The sequence below is a fragment of the Apis florea genome, unplaced genomic scaffold (genome assembly GCF_048593485.1).
Source record: "Apis florea isolate Af1SG1 unplaced genomic scaffold, ASM4859348v1 contig_3772_pilon, whole genome shotgun sequence".
Taxonomy (NCBI): Eukaryota; Metazoa; Arthropoda; class Insecta; order Hymenoptera; family Apidae; genus Apis; species Apis florea.
In genome coordinates, this window is record NW_028256845.1 from 1,654,623 (window position 1) to 1,672,048 (window position 17,426).

The following is a 17,426-nucleotide window of genomic DNA, read 5'->3' on the forward strand; positions in this document are numbered from 1 at the left end:
TTCACTCTTGCTACCTCTGCCCAACAGTGGTTATTATTCACAAACTCCGGAAGATCAAATTACAGCGAGCTTAATGACATTTCCCTCGATCAAATATTTAATGACTTCATTAAGTGCAAATCTACATTACATTTCTCTCAAACTCACTCATCGTTGAATATTTCACACGTATATATATATATATATATATATCATCGACTCAATCCTGTTCTTTCATAATTAAGATTCCTCTAAAAGCTTGATTTTCCTCCTTAACTTTAATCATTAAAAATATTTATAAATCGTTCCAAATTAACGCAATTGCCTTCCCTTCCCTTAAAAATTCAAGATTTAATTACCAATTAAAAAAGCTCTCTCTCTCTCTCTCTCTCTCTCTCTCTCTCTCTCTCTCTCTCTCTCTCTCTCTCTCTCTTTCCCAAATTGAGAAAACAGCGCCTGACGATCTTCGAATCCTCGCCTGCTTTTCCGCAAGGGAGATCAGAGAAAGAAAGAGAGTCGGGGAAGAAGAGAGAGAAAGAGGATTGGGATACGGGAGAAGAAGAAACAAGAAGAAAAAGAAAATCCTCGCCACCATCGACCGATAATTGAACTCGGTGCTCGGCTTTCTTTCCCCTCCCTCGCCCTTTTCGTCCCTTGTTCATCCATTGCTTTCTCCCTCTTTCTTTCTTACCATCCCTTCCACGCGGCGTAATCGAGTTATATGACGCTACGTTCGATTCGCAATTCGCTCGGTGAAAATCGGCGAATGTTTTTCACGCTACACGAAGAGCTTGGTAATGCCTGGACGAGGGAAAAGACCGGGAGAGGGGAAGGGTCGAGGGGGCGGTAAAGTACGCCGGCAATCTCGTGATGCTGCAAGAAAACACGCATACCTCGTCGATAGCCCCGCCGATAAATCTGATGAACCGAGGTTGAGACGATCAATCACTTCGGGTCGTCGCGCGTTTCCCCATTTTCAGCTTGGATGTTAATGTTTTACTTCGACTCGGGAAATTGAATGAGAATGGAAAGAATTTGTGATTTAATTTATCCCGGTTTGCATTTGGGAAGAGGGGGAGGGGGAGGGGAGTTGGTTGATGGTTGAGGAAACATTGATCGGATTTTGTTATTTTTCTTTTCTCTTTCGCTCTTTCTTCTCTCTTTCTTTTTTCTCTACCCTTTTCTTTTTCGAATTGCAACTTTATAGTAGCTTTTATCGAGTTCCACTTTTGGGATCGTCGAAAGAGTTTCTGGTAGTAATGTACGTTACTATCAGAATTGGGTTAAGTTGCTCTTTACGTTTCATTGGTTAAAGAACTGCGAAAGCTTTTGGATAATTAATTCCGGTAGAATTTTATTTTAGTAAGTTTTTTTTTTTTTTTCTAGAAAGTTTCTACTTTTTGTAAAATTTAGAAATAAAATCGACAATTTGCTCTCTCTTATGTTATTAAATTCTATTATGTTTAAACGTATTTAAAGATAATTTCCACGCGATTTTATATATTTCCTTTTCCTGGGAGTTATCTTATCTATAACACTTTTTTGAAATGTTGAATTATGCTTCCATTTATTATTATTATTATTAAATCACGATCATCACGAGCAAATTTCAGGGAAACGAAATCAATCTCGTATTTTGGAAAACGTTAACAATTATCCAAAATTATAAATTGCATTCTCTCTCTCTCCCTCTCTCTCTCTCTCTCTCTCTCTCTCTCTCTCTCTCTCTCTCTCTCTCTCTCTCTCTCTCTCTCCCTCTCTCTCTCTCTCTCTCTCTCTCTCTCTCTCATTCCAATATCTATCAAGATCCGCAAGAAGAGGCATAAAATATCCACGAAATCAGAAGCCAAAGGATTAATTCGATGGAAATAAACTGCGTCGGCGTTCGCCAACTTGGCTAACTTTCCCAACTTCTCGAGCCCGGAAATTAAATTACGCTCGGGAAACCAGTGTAAGTTCCGCGATTCGCGTTGATTGACAATTAACAGTTAACAGATCTCCGCCGCTCGAAGAACTCGTATGAAAATTGCAAGAAATCCGACCTCCCCCTCGTCCCTCGACCCCCGAGAATTCCCCCCGAAAACTGAAAACTCGACGCGAGATCCCGAACTCGATCGTAACACGAGACGAGTCCAAGTATTCAGGGAAAGATAATGAAACAGGGATAGCCCAGTTAAGGCGAAACTCTTGGCGTTCCACTTTTCCGCTTGTTGTGCGTCGTCGACGAGAACGACGAGAAAATCGTCCGTGAAACGTTTCAACTTTTTAATGTTGAAATGACGCAAACCTTCCGTTCACCGGAAGGTTAGAAGGTTAGACTATCGCTCCAACACGATAATAAAACTTTGGGCCGTAAATCAAAGATGCCAGGCTTCTTCTTCTTCTTCTTCTTCTTCTTCTTCGGTTAACTTGGATTCTCACATATTTTATTGTTTCATAATAAAACTTTTGCTGTCGTCCCGATAGGGAAGCGCGATGGAGCGAACGGATGGGCGAAAGTGTAGGGCGAGAGTGGAGGAAGAGAGGGAGAAAAGGGTAGGAACGATTGGCGCGATAAAGAAGGAGAAGGGGAGGGTTTACGATCTTACGAATCTCACGACGGAGAGGAAGATACTCCGCTGATTTTCGTCTATATCCTTCGCCTCTTTTATGGAGATCCTTGGTGAAGGTGGAAAAGTTGGCGTCGTCGATTTTCTCGCGAGAAAAGCTTCGGGCTCGAGAACTATCGTGAAACTTCTCAACGGGGAGCCCCGTTGTTTTATCGGGAATCGCGCGATTTATGGAGCGGAAGATGCGCGCCAACCCCCTTCCCCTCTCCCCTTTTAATTCTCGCCGCGCGTCGATGATTTATCGGAAGCACGGGTTCTTGACTTGGTCTTGGAACTTTTTTCAAGTATGAATCGAGATATTGTTGGATTGCTTTCGATGATTTCGTTGATGGAATATCGATCGATCGCAATTTCGAGATCACGATAAAAAGTTGAGAGAGGAAATTTATACGTGTCGTTTTATAAAAAAATCGTATCGTTCGCACTGTTTCACTTTATTAACCGATGACGAAGAACGAGAATGAAACGCTAGTCTCAGAAGATAATTAAGGAATCATTACTTTCGACAGATATAACTTTTCCTCTTAATCCTGGTCTGAATCTCGCATTGAATATTATCACGATTATCACGAAATTCGATTTCGACAAATTTCATCAGTCTCGAAGAGAAAACCTTCGAAAATCACAATACAATCAAAATAATTTTCTCGAGCTTTCAATTCGCAAAAAAAAATTCGCGCAACGAATTCTCCAATCTCTCTTCATCCACGCTCAAACCCAAACCTCAAAACTCGCCAGAAAGAGAGGAACCATGAAAATTAACAGCCGTGCAATCCCGAAGGTTCCATTAAAAATTCAAGAACGTCGAAACCGCGCGTTCTCCTGGCCTGCAATCATTATTACAATCCCCGCGTCGTTACAGTCGAATCCGTTCGAAGCTGGAAAAGGTTCGAAACGAATTCTTCTTTGCCCCTTGGCCGTTCAATTTGTCCCAAGTACGAGCCTTAAAGGCTTTGGTGTACAGCCTTGCATACATATGTAGTCGACGGGCACACTGGCGTTTCCTCCGCCAGCTGACTCCGGTGCCGCCAGTAATTGCAGCGTAAACATTTCCACGGGCGCTGATTGCGAGACTCATTATTTCGGGGGCGAATCGAGAATCGCGCTCCACGATTCGACGACTCGAAGACGTCGGCTCTCACCGGCTTGATTAAGGGACCGGGATGTCTCATTATTGCTCATAATCAACGCTGTACAATGGGAATACTGGCGGCAAACGGAACGAGGAGATGATATTTCTGCGAACTCGTCCCAATCGTTTCTCCTTTCTTGCCTCCTTCCCGTTTGTCATCGAGTTTGCGCCTTTGTTCCGGCCGAGATACTCGATTGCGAGATGAATGCGGGATGCCGAGGAGGAAGACACTTGGAGAGAGCGATGGCAGTAATTTTATTAACGATTTCGTTTTATCTCGCATTTTTATTAGGGATAACTCGTTCTTAATCGTTCGTTCACGAGGTGTGACTCGTTATTTCGTCTTTTTCTGCGAAGTTCTTCTTCTTTTTTTTTAAAGTATCGCATCTGAATCAAGATTTCGAGACTGCTCATCCATCCGCAATTGTTGTAGATAATTTCACACGCAATGAGATTACAGAGGAGGAAGACCGGTTCCTACGAAATTAATCGAAATCTATCTTAAGTTGCCTATCTTTTTAGAAAATAAATATATATTTCCATACTTAACTCTCGCCACAAACGATATACACCGAAATACACCGAAGTAGGCCAAATTACCCCTCCACGCGTTTTCCCTTTCATCAAATCGCGAACCCACCCCGTCGTTCTAACGATCCCGACGATCATCGGTGAAAGGACAAGGGTAGCCAGGGACGACTTGAAAGAAGAAAGAAAGAAAGAAAGAAAGAAACGAAACGAAACAGAAAGGGAAGAGAGAGAGGTACGAAAGAGAGATATCCATCAAGGTAGGTAACTCGGAGTTACGACGTGTGTAGTTGCGTTCGCCCGATGGAGGGCCACTTTTCGACCCGATAATAAATCGCCGCAATTTCGTTGCTTGAGGGGGAAGGAGGGGGTGCGGCTTACATACGAAATGTCGACTCTCTTTTTTTCCGTGGCGTCTGACAAATACGATACACGGGTACAGTTTTCGTGGAGACTGAAACGTCTCGAAAAAGCTGGTTGAGCTCGTCTCGAGGAACCCGACCCTATTCGAGACACCCCCGGGGGTAAACGAGCGTAGCCGAGAAAAGGGCGCGTGGAGGGCTCGATGGCCGCTCGTAATAGAGAGGGATTCCGTTCAATTATATCTTATGGCGACGTTCTCGACAGTAATGGCCGAGGCCGTGGTGCCTCGCCACCACGATTTTCAACCGTGGCGAGGGAGAAGGAGGAGGAGGAAGAGGAGGTCTGATGAGCCGCGGTGGAAGAAAGGTCGAAAGGCTGTAGCGAAGGAAGCGAAGAGGGAATGGGTGGAATCGGGGTGGATGGATGGAGATTTATCTCGAGGCGGTGGCGCGATTTAACCGCGCGACGCGATGTAAAGTCGGGAGAAAGACAAAGGGGTGGAAAGTTTCGAATTGGGAGGCGATCTTTATGTGGGGCGGCGAAGGGTTGTTCCGTTGGTTGACACGCAATTCTGGGAGTTGACGATCGATCGAGGGTTATAATTAATCGTTTCTCCCGTGGAAAAGCGGGAGTGTGGGGGCGGAGGGAAACGCGTGGAGGAAGAGGATGGGGGAGGAGTTGATGGAATTGTTTGGAATGATTAAGTGAGGGCTCGATGGTTACTTCGATGGAACATCTCGAGTAGTTGCTTATCTATTGAAAAGTTGTACGTATAGCAAACTTTTAAGAATGAAATATTTATAAATGTACGTAGGGTGAGTTCTCGTAAATTGCAAGTGGATATTTAAAGAGTATATTTGTTATTTTAAGTAGAATTACTTAATTTCTTTTAAATAATCGATACAGATTATTATTGTCTATAAAAAAAAAAAGTTACTATAATTTATGAACTTATGATGATTTCATTTCTTTTTCACATATCTATTAAATTAATATTTTTCTAAATATTCATCTTTCACACTTCCATTTTCCAAACATAAAAGATATCCCAATAAGCAATACAATTTCTATATACCTTCGAGCAATATTTCTGAATACGATTAATTAGCAAACTAATTAACAAACGTTCGAAAAATCTTCAGAACTCACAACTCAATATTTGCTCTGTTTGGCAATTTTTATAAATCCCTTCCGTCGTTTATTCGATCATCAAGGACGAGACACTTGAAAATTCGACTTAAAAGCACAGTTTCGTCTAATCTTCCTCCATCTCGCTCGATTCCCTTCCTTTTCTATCTCTCTGACCCCTCCCCGCCCAGTTTGCTTTCTGATGACTTAAGTACCTCAATTTGGTTCGTTCGTTTAATCTGCTTTGCACGCGAGGTACGGAGGGAGGGGGATGAAACTCGAGAAGGGAAGACGGAAGACAGAAGTACAGGACAGAATGCGGAGCTGCATGCTAAGCGAATTGCAAAACGTGGTAAAGTGCAGTTTGCAGTTCCGCGTATCTCTGATGAAGTCTGTCAGCTGCACGGCAAAAAGGAGCCGAGTCAGGCCAAGAAGCTTACATCTCATTAACTGTGATTAATCAAATCTCCTGCGTGCCCCTCCTGTGTTATATTCACGTGTCGCGTGAAACTTCTTTCCCTCGTGTTTCTTGGAACACGATGTACAATTATCGATATGATAATTCGAAATTCATTTACACGGAAAACACACACTGTTGCGAAAAGTTAAAGAATTTTTGGATTTGTATATACGTATTTATTAACGAGAAAGAAAATTACGAATAAATAAATTTCGTTCTCCCTATCTGAGCGGAGAGATCGATTGATGAAACGAATCGAGAGAATTTGAATCAATATTTAGCTTTACGCGAAAAGAAAGAAGAAAAATTTAAAATATTTTAACAATCGTCTACCCTTAACTGACCGAACTGGAAAAGTTAATTGTACTCTATCCTTTATTCAGCGGAACACCGTTCGGCTATATCTTCGGCTCGAACTCAATTTAGTTTCTCGTTGACTTTAGCGAGCGCGGAGGTTTAAAATAATTAATCGACCCGCTCCATTATCGGGTATTATCGGGCGAGGGGTTGGAAAAGCCACGACGATGTTGTAAGTTCGAGAGGCGTCTCCTCTGTATACTGTAAAATAATGGAACGACACCGCTTAAAACTGGGCTAAACTACGTTGGTTGGGAAACTTCTTTCCATCGTCTCAGCGGCATCCTTCCTTCCGTATAAAACTCGCGTTAACGCCTTAATTAGCATTGATAATCCCCGGGCTGAGCCCCAGTTTTAGGCGTGCCAAAGCGAACCCCTCGGAAAATCGACGAGTTCCCACAATGTTATCCAACTCGTATCCAACTTTTCTGCGTTAACCGCGTTAACATAAAGCGGCCACACCAATAACGAGTCAACGATTTTAGCATAACGCTGCCGTTTAACCCAATTATCCCTCCCGCTTTTGTTTCCAATTAACTTGTAAAATAAGCTAATTCGATCGAGCGCGCGTTTCGACGAGGGGGAGGGAGTAGGGGATCGAACGATTATGGAATAAACCGTGGAAACCCTGTACAACGTTTGTCGTGCAACGTTTAAATATTCATAGATGTTTTGATCGGCCCGTTAAACGAAACGAACGGCAGGAAGCGTGGAGTACGTTTACGTTACTATCCGGCTTGTGATTGTGTATTTCCATCAAGCAGATCCGCGGATCGATCGATCGATCGTGAAACGGAATCGCGAAAGTTCGACAGGAAACAATTCTGCGATAGAGGTATTCGAGGAGAGGATTGGCGGGAATTCGGTGATCGAAACGACGACGACGGTGTTCGAGAGTTTTAGGATCGCCATTGGAAAGTGATGGCCCCCGCCAACTGAGCTGAAGCACCTCTGAGCAACCACAGTTTCGTGGCTGATGTTGTAAATCAACAAGTTGATGTCCGTTACTCGACGACCGAACTTGAGACCGCGATGAAACTTTTGGTAGGTTGGATAATGGGGTGAACGCGGCGAATCAATTTTGGATTATAAATAAATATGTATCGGTGTGGAAGAGATTTTAAGATCGCTGTGAAAACGATTTTTGTACGGATATAAAAGATTAATATAAAAGATAATTTTGCGGATCATTATTTAATGTTGTCGCGTGAAAATCTTATTGCGAATTATATTTCATTGAAATTAATAAGTTATGGATGCGGAGTGTGTACATCTTGTTAAATGGGACGGTTTAATATTTAATTTTGGAATTTAAATGAATTTTAATCGTTCGACGGTGTTATATTTATATCGTTTCATTCGTTATGTCGGTATATATCATGTCCGTGGTATGCTGGTATTAACAGGATCGCGTGATCGTATTAATTGGAAGGGTACCTTCTGCGAAATCATTTCACTGTATTTCCAAAACTGTATTCACCTGTTTTCACCTTGTCGATAAGAGAATCGTGGTCGTTCGATTAATTATACGATAATTATAATATTGCAACTGGTCTTAATAGCATCGCGATTAATAACGTATCGATAGTTCCAATTTATTATCGGATTTATTATACGAGGCAAGACATTTTATTAAATATTTGTTCGATAGCTCGATTTCGATCGATTCTTTGCGTTTTAAATTTGCATCGGGAAACGTTCCCCCCCCCCGAATGCAAATTATATCGAACGTGTGGAACGTATGAATGTGAAAAATTCGTATGAAAAATTCAAATCTGTATTTCTCACTCGCTCGCAATAATTCAATAAATAAGAAAAAGAAGAGGGGAAAAAAACAGCAATTTCTGAAACATCCATGTCACGTGCCAGATAACAGGACACGATTGTACGATATTATATGTTTCTCGAATGGTTTTAATAATGGTCAATAATAGAAGCGCATGCATTGGGATAAAGAGCAAAGAGAAAACCATTTTAATCGATTATAGATAAGGTGGAATTTGGTAGAAACAAAGGGATATCTTAACTCTCTCTCTCTCTCTCTCTCTCTCTCTCTCTCTCTCTCTCTCAGGTCGCTAGCAACGCTCTGGCCTTTATTGGACCTTCCACCTTCCCGGATAAGCTCCAAGTTGCCGGCCAATAATCGTTATTGGCTGACCTTTCTGAAAAGTTCTTAAAAAAAAATCATCGTGACCCGATACGTCCGACTACTTGTGTCTCGATCCACTTGCTCCACACACCGTCCAAAAAACTAATTTGTTTGAAAAACTTTTGAATCGCCGTTGTTTGCATAAAATTATTCCGCTGGTTTAATAGAGAGAAGCAATATCTTGGCCTTTTTCGTAAATATCCAATAAAGAGTGGAATAAGATTCCAGTAAAAATGGCTATTACCCTCTTAAATGCTCTCATCCTTCTTTGTAACATGAAAACTTTTTTTTTTTTTCGTTAATTAAAAAGATTTCAATTATCGGAATAAGACACGACGATGATCTTGATCAATGAATAAGATAGAAAAAATTGTTTTCTTGTAATGATAAAAATATATCAGAGAAAATTATAAAACGATACTACTCGTCCACAAATTCAATAACAACAAACTCGGATCAAGCAGAAATGTTGCGTAACAGAGACGCCCTAATTAATTAAACTGGTACTTCAAGTTAATTGTCAACTCTTCGACAACTCAAACAAACTGTAACATCACAACAGATGTCAGAAACATTTTCAGACATCAACAAAATTCTCCTTACGTTCCTTACTTACGTCATAAAATCTCATAGCCGAGAATCGATCGTTTCAGCGAGCAGGAAACGAATAATTACACTTGAAAATAAAAATACACTTCAACCGATTCCGTGATACGTTCACACCTCCAATCCAACTATTACTACAACAAAATTCTCCCGCCTGGTTTCAATCATTTTTCAATATTCAACCAATGCAACCACGTGAATTTTTAATCACGCGAAGCAACCACGTGAAAATTAAATACATAAATCATTCTGCCCTACCTCGCTCGCCTATAATATATATATAATATATATATATAAACACACACAGTGTATCGATAAAACACGGCCGGCAGTTTTCTGAAAAACGCACGAGCACCGCCGCCACCATCCGATAATGCAATTGAAAACGGGGCGGCCGCCGAGCCGATAACAATTACGCGTCGTGGCCGTGTCCCATGTAAAATTAACGTCAGCTTTTGCCGCATTATCGCGCGAAAAGTTTGGCGAGGAGCAGGGCGAGCACATCCGGCCCGGTAATCCGGCGCGGATCCCACCACGTTTGGGAAGGGGTCCCGTCACACCCGTACCAAGTGTACCGGAAATTCGCGATCGCGGATTCGCGATTGGCGCGCTAACGAGCGCTTCGAAATTCTAACATTGCGAAATTCTGTCGCCGACTAATGGTAGATCGGACAAACTTCTCTCTCTCTCTCTCTCTCGTTTCGTTATCTCGCGCGCGTTTCTATCTGTCGTGACGATCGACGCGCCGCAAAATCGGATCGCGGTTTATTCATTTAAGTTGGGATCGGTGATGATGGAACGTACGCGTTTCCGAAAATTGGAATCGAAAAAGTGATCTTTAATTGATTTCCGCGGCTTTACCAGAATTTTTCTTTCAACGGAGATAGCGGGTGTAACGTATTGAAAAATCATTTTTGAGAATGGTTGTGACAGAGAGGGGTTTTTGGAATCTTTTTTTTTTTTTTTTTTTTTTTTCATCGGCGACGATGGAGTCGGGGAGGGGGGAACGAAGGTCGGTCGTCGGTTAATTGGTTTGTTATTTTTGACGTTAGTCATTCAGTATTTTCGAATATGCTTTACGGCTTTGATATTGGAGTGAGTAATTTGTCGCGAGTGTTTAAACGCGTTGTTGGGTAATATTGCGTTTATTTATAATTTCAGGGAGAGTAATTATAACGATGTTGCGAAGAAAAGAATCTAATATTAATCTGTACCAGGGAAATCCATGTCGAGGGAGTTGTAAGTAGCATTTACATCAACTTAATCGTTAAATCGATAAAAAAATATTCTTCTTCGAGTTGTCGCGAGAACAAGGCAAATATCGTTAAATATAATTAATTGAAAGGGTCGACAGAATTGTTGTCACTGTTCACAAAATTTTATCTTTTCGAGTTTCGAAATTGCGATATCTTAATTTTCCTCCGATTCCTTCCCCCCGATTGCTCGCGTTTCTTTTTAGATCGGTAATCTTGGAACAGCGTACCAGTTTCGACCGGTGGACTTGGAAAGAGGCAATTAACAAGCGTGTATCTACGAGCAAACTTTCCATCGATAACGATCGGTTCTCGTATAGGATTGCAGTTTACACTGTTCGTTATTGCGTCTGACTTGAAGAAAACACGGGTTGGAAACGATGTTATCGTGGCCGGTTCCGTGAGTACTGTTGCAGAAACTTTGATCATCTTCGCTTTAACGTGGAGGCGATTAGGTTTAGCGCAAGATGGGAGAGGGGAGTGGATAGGGGTGGAGGGGTGTACAAATTGGCCTCACACCCGTAGATCGTAGTCTTGATTTATTGGTATGCACTCCGATCGGTAATTGGGTAGCACGCACTAAACTGCTTAATCAATAATCTAGGACGATCATCAATCTATAATAATAACGACATTACGTGTAGAGACAATCTATGCGCCGTGAACGGTGTCTGCAAGCATCTGTGCTGTGTGTGCACTACGTGACGCCTGAAACATTCGAAGCTTGACGATACGAAGCTTGCCTTGAAATCGAGATTCAAATGGAAATATTAGATTTTCCGGAAAATCTAAATCGTCAATTTTAGAGCTGATTTAAAGTTCTTTGTTAAAAGTAAGAAATGTAGATCTGCAGAAAATCTCTGAATATTTGACAATTTTTGAAATGTTCTGTAGAGAAATTTAAATTTTGATGACTCTTCTCCAATATTTTTATAATTTTCTTCTTTTCTTTTCTTTTTTTTTTTTTCTTTGGACAATTGAAGCATGAAAATGTATGAAACGCGAATTTAAAAGGACGAAAATTTGATAACAGATTACGATCTTTACGATCGTTCTTTTATGCTTTAGATTTTTTTGCTGAATGCATAAAACGTAGATTACGTCGTGGCCGTTAAATCTTTAACAACTGCGTCGCTCGTTCAACGGAGATTAACGATTTCAAAAAATGTATATCAAAGTAAATATTCCTGAATTTATATACCCTATTAAAAGATCCTTTAAAATAGCTGTAATTATTACAAATTACAGCTGCAATACTTGAAATATATTTCGTTAGATTTTTTTTCCAATAGACGTTTTACAGAATTTTTAATTTACCATCGAAGTTACTGAAATTTTAAAAAATTTAATTCAAATTTATCTTAAGGATGATTAAAATGATTGATAAAATGACAAATATAATAAGCAAATATTACTCATATCGTTAATAATAAACGATTCTTAGATTTCCAAATTGTTCAAAGACTCATAATTCCATATAAAGCGATCCTAGAATAAATCTAAAGTATCTAAAAAAATTTCCAACGCTTAACTTAAACGAAATGAAACTTCAACCTTCTCCACGCGAAATAAGTATGCACTTCATCCTCCCAAGATTAAATAAGAGGGAAAAACTCGTAACTTGGAAACTTCCTCCATAAAAGAGCACCATACTATTACGAAATACCGTTCCTTCCCACCCTTCTCCGCAAACATTTTTCTTCGAAAAAATGATCGCGAAACGGATTACAGACTTTCCCCGTGCATTGGATCTAATTGGACTCGTAAAAAATTCGCTTGTACTTAAAATTTTAACTACAACTGGCTGGCTGTTGTGAGCGTTCAGCCTCGTATGAGGTCATCAAAGTCCATCTCGAAATTTTGCGAACACCAGAGGACGATCGTACGACGAAAACAAATAAGGCTAATAAACAAACGCTGTTGGAAATCTGTCCCTATCTAACAGGTAGATAGGATATTAAACAGCGTGTACGAGAAATAGAGAGAGAGAGAGAGAGAGAGAGCAGAAAGGAACGATGGTGGAAAAATAGAACGAAGAGAGAAGTAGTGAAAGTTTAAGCCGTATCCATTTACAAGTTTCAAATCGTTCTGGCAGCCAGAGCTTTTGAAAGAAACCTTTTACCATTCTCAATAGACGGTAAAATTCTGAAACGCGCTTAACGGCAGCGTGGCTTTTAAACGTTAACATGGCCACTGGTACAATGGCGGGGTCGCATTATGCTCGAGAGTTGACGGGGGCGGAGAGGAGGGAAGAACAAGGAAACGAGAGAGTGAGAGAGAATGAAAGAAGTGGAGGGAAGACGAAGACGGGCGGCGATGGTCGTGGAACAGGGAAGAATTGCTCTCTTCCGTCAACGCCTGCCACTTGGAGCCATCAAGCTCCATTTTTCCTCTCGTCAAGAGAATTTAACCCTAGAATGAAAGCCGCTAATACTTGCTCAATTTCGTCGCTGTGATTGGATACGTCGTTTCCAAGATGTATCGTTTCTTTGTATCGTTTCGCTGATGATCGATGATCTTTTGATCGTTTTTTGAGTTTACATTTTTTTCTTTTTCCGAATAATAATAACGTAATTTATTATTCTTATCCGCGCAGACAAACAGAATTGATTGAGCTTTCGAAATAATATTTGAAGAATCTTTTGAGTACCTCTACTATTTATTTCTGAAATCTTCGAACGAAGATAATTAAGATAAAAGGACAAGGATGGGATTGAAGAGTAAAATTTCTTAAATAAATTAAATAATGAAACTTAATCAGTATAACAATAAAATCCAGAAAAAAAAAAGACGAGTAATATTTTTCTCCTCGAATCTGTCTCGTCTGATCGAAAAATTCATTATCTACTTTGCAAAACCGGATGATGTATCGAAGAAGAATTACTTTCCCTTTGAACGTTGGAGAGGCGCCATTGCTCGAAACATATTTTCGTTCGATTCGAGGTCCCCGACTGATAAAATCGGCTATAATTCCATAGGGCGGAAAGGTAGCGGAAAATAGTCAGATAACCGGCACGATTCTACAGTAATTTCACAGCGGCGAAATCATTTATGGATCATTTAAGGAGGTCTGGGGAGGTAAGAGGATAGGGGGGGGGATAAGGGAGGGGGAAAGGATATTTCGGGGTGTGTTTTTTATTGAAATGAACGCATCTGGCGTCCAACGAGGGGTTGGACGGCTGAACACGCACTTTTTCCCTCTGGCCGTCCCTCCGACTCTCCCCCAATCGAGGGTAGTTGGCGACCTCCTCGACGCGAGAATGGAAAGAGACCCCACGTTTGGACCATGGGAATAAATCCCTTTATGAAAATTCGAACTCGGCGGCCCAGGTTTTTCTCTCAAAATTTATTGGATCGCCCGTAGCAGACCGCTGACCTTACTTTTCCACTCTTCTGAAAATCGGTGATTCAATAATTTGGACCCTAAATACACCTAATCCTCGTTTTATCGATGGTAAAAGTAAACGTTTGCTCGCGCCGATACCGTTCGAACACCGAAGATATTCCAGCGCACGATATAAAGTGAGGTACACTCGATTCGTGAGAAATGACGCGTTTTCATAAAGCGTGAAGTATTTAGGGCTGCTAATGGATCTGCGATGTATCTTACCTGTTCGATCTATTTTACATTTTGAAGCGTAATAATTAAATTCCAAACATTTTGAGAAATAAAGTAGAAGAAAATCGAGTTTAAAAATACGCGTACGTGTAGATAAAAGTTGAATAATTCTCGTTTGGGTAGTTAGCATGTTGTCAATCTACAAGTGAGTCAAAAATATTTTTTTATTCGTGTCTCGATTCATGTCTCAATTCGTACGAATTGAAAATTTGATTCGAACGTGTTCAACGTGGAATTAGCGAGGTAACATCTGATGATATCGTTAAATTTTCAATTCAGCTTCAAATGAAGAACTTTCTGTTCCATATATATATATATTCTCGACATACTTTTTTTCACATGAAATCACTTCCCTCCTTCCCAATAGTATCATCCACGATACCTTATATATATATATTACGTTTCAACCCGTTAGGCGAGCACCATCGAGTCGTTTAACGCGTACGGAATTTATGAAACAATGTAATTTCATTTCGCGAAGGTGTACATACGTTCGTATTTTACACGGTGTCGGCCATATTATAAATTCATGCGGTATTTCGCATACGTCATATCGCCGGCTGCATACCGCCGACTCTATCCCAGGCGAAAAGTGGCTGAAGGACGTGTGAGCTTCAGCGTGAACAGTCTGTCATAACTTTTTAATACCTCTTAAAGGGAGGACGACTTTGTAATATCTTGCAGGGATATTAGGCCACGCTTTAAAACGCGAATAATATCGGTGAATACTTGTGGGTTTGGCCCTTGTGTCCGGACGTTATGTGCACGCTCGGTAGACTCTAACAGGAAGTAGTTAAATGTTACCGGTGTCAGGGCATGGCCTTTGTGTCATGGAGTGAGAGTGAGAGGAGGGGAGGGGAGAAAGGGAGAAGGAGAGTGCTCAGGCTCCGTGGAGTTAGCCGACTGGCAGAGTACTATAAATTACATAAATGAAGTAAGCCCCTTCCTCACTCAAACGGACGTCTTGCCAAGTTTATAACTTAATCACTCGTGCTTTTCATGCCGACGGAGGAGCTTAAAGGTCGAGGGACCGGGTAGTGTAAGACGAAAGTGATGCGAGGAGGGGAGAAATTATAAGGGGAGGAAAGTGAATTGGAAAAAGAATTTGATTGGAAAACTTTTTTCTTTTTTTTTTTTAAGTATCGGCATTATTGGAAATCAAGCTTAATTCTTTCTTTCGTCTCAGCGATCGTCGAAACAATAATGTGATACGATCAATTCCCTCGATACACATTGAATTTTTATTTCGAATTACGCGTATTTTATTCCTTGATTGAAATTTGTAATACATATCATTATTCAATTAATCATTACCCATAAAATATTGAATAATACGTAATAATACGTATGCTCCGGTTGAAATATGAAATATTAAATTGAATATATACCATATTCCCGATATTCCATTCGATATAATTAGGTATCTTCTCTGTTGTTTGTCGGTTATCTAGTCCTTACATCATTCATGATATTAAACATAATATTATTGTACATTAGCAACGTGTACAGTGGTGTATTAAGTTTAGAAAAGTTGATTAAACTTGGTGGCCATGAAATCAATGAATTATAAAAAGACGGAATTTAGGGCTATCCCATCGCATTAAAGTTGCGCAAGTCGCGCGGATAAATTGCTAAAAAGCGTTTTATTAAAAGATTACGCGGAAAGCGGAATTCGCGAGATTTCATTATTTTCGTACGAAGCGTAAAATGTCACTGTTCGCGCAAAATGGCCATTACCGCATAATACACGGGGAGAAAGAAGAAAAAGAGAGAGTGAAAAGGAAAAGAAAAAGAAAAAAGAAGGAGAAAAAAAAAAGAAAAATAACACTCACGCGTTTTATTCCATCTATTCACCCCATAAGCTCGTACCTTGTACGAATAACACATTCATCAATTTAACTACTTTATATTCCCTTTGTATTCCCCGTGAAACCACTCTCCATAGAAAATCAAATAATTTCCGCCCGAAGTTTCCCGTGCATTAGCATTCCGGCCAGCGTCGGAATAAAAGTAATCCCGTACATTACTCTCATTACACTCACAACTTTGATCTTGTCGTTTCGTGGCCCGTGATCTTTTCCTCCCTTATTAATAATCCCAGCTGGGTAAATAAATAAGGATTATAAAATTCGGGATCGATCGAACGATTTAATCACTCGAACAAAGTGCGAGGCGTAATATACATAATAAACTTGACTCAATGTCGATATCTGTTGTAATAGATCGCGCTCGATCTCCAACGTAATTTAATTCAGCGCGTCCGCTTCTATTTCCGGTGTAAAATTTAAGAGAGAGAGAGAGAGAGAGAGAGAGAATGGTCGAAGGATCGCGAGCTGTCGACTCGCATTCGGCTCCAGTATCCATCGGCTGTGTTTAATTACGAGTCATCCGGCGTAGTTTCGCCTCTTCTCCCGCGCGCAGACTGCTTCAGCGAGGAAGCACTAACTCCTGGTTATCTTAAGCGACATCGCGCACAGGATTCGTATAACTCGTCGGATAAGTTGAGCCTGAATTACTACGCTTCCCGCGTAAGGATCAGGACGAGATGAGGAGGAGGAAGAGGATGGGCGGTGGAGGAAGAAGTCGAGCGAGGGAGCGAGATTAAAATCACCTGGAGACCAATGCAAAGTTTTTAATAACCCTTGATGCTTGATTAAGTTATGACTCTTCGTTGGCTCGTTCTCTCTTCTCTCTTTTCCTCTTGCGCAAGACTATCGTTTCGTCATCCCTTCCTCGATCTTTCATTTTCGTGCTCGTCCTCGAGCGAAATAAATTTCGAGCAGAAATGCTTAGACTACGTTCGAGTGGAACGGGTGCCTCCGACGAGAAAGGGGTTGGAAAGGAAACAAAACACGTCCGACTCTGCTGAATTAATGGAAGATCCGACGACAAATGCGTGGAAGTTACGTTAACTGGGGATGTTTCTTAAGTATGGCGAATTAAAAAAAAGAAAATATTCATTAGAACCGTGACAAGATTTATTTAAATATCGGTTAAGAGGTTCGATATCTTTAAGTAGAATTTTTAATTTTGAATGTATAATATAGTATTGTTTTATAGATCTGATATTATTATTTGTTTATTATTTCTTTAATTCTATCGGAATTCAAGCGAACATTGTAGTATATTAAACGATGAGAAACATCGCTTGGTGTAAAATAAGATACAAGAAAGAAAGACGATTTTTTAACAGAAAAGACGATTTAATCAAAAACTTCAACGATTAAGCTTAATTACATCGTT

The 17,426-nt window shown here is 40.5% G+C and overlaps 1 protein-coding gene across 19 annotated transcripts in view; it reads left to right on the top strand.

The window, feature by feature from the left end:
• The window catches only part of Rbp6 (RNA-binding protein 6), a 748,813-nt gene that overhangs the window by 671,890 nt on the left and 59,497 nt on the right, over window positions 1-17,426 (top strand). The window lies entirely within an intron of this gene.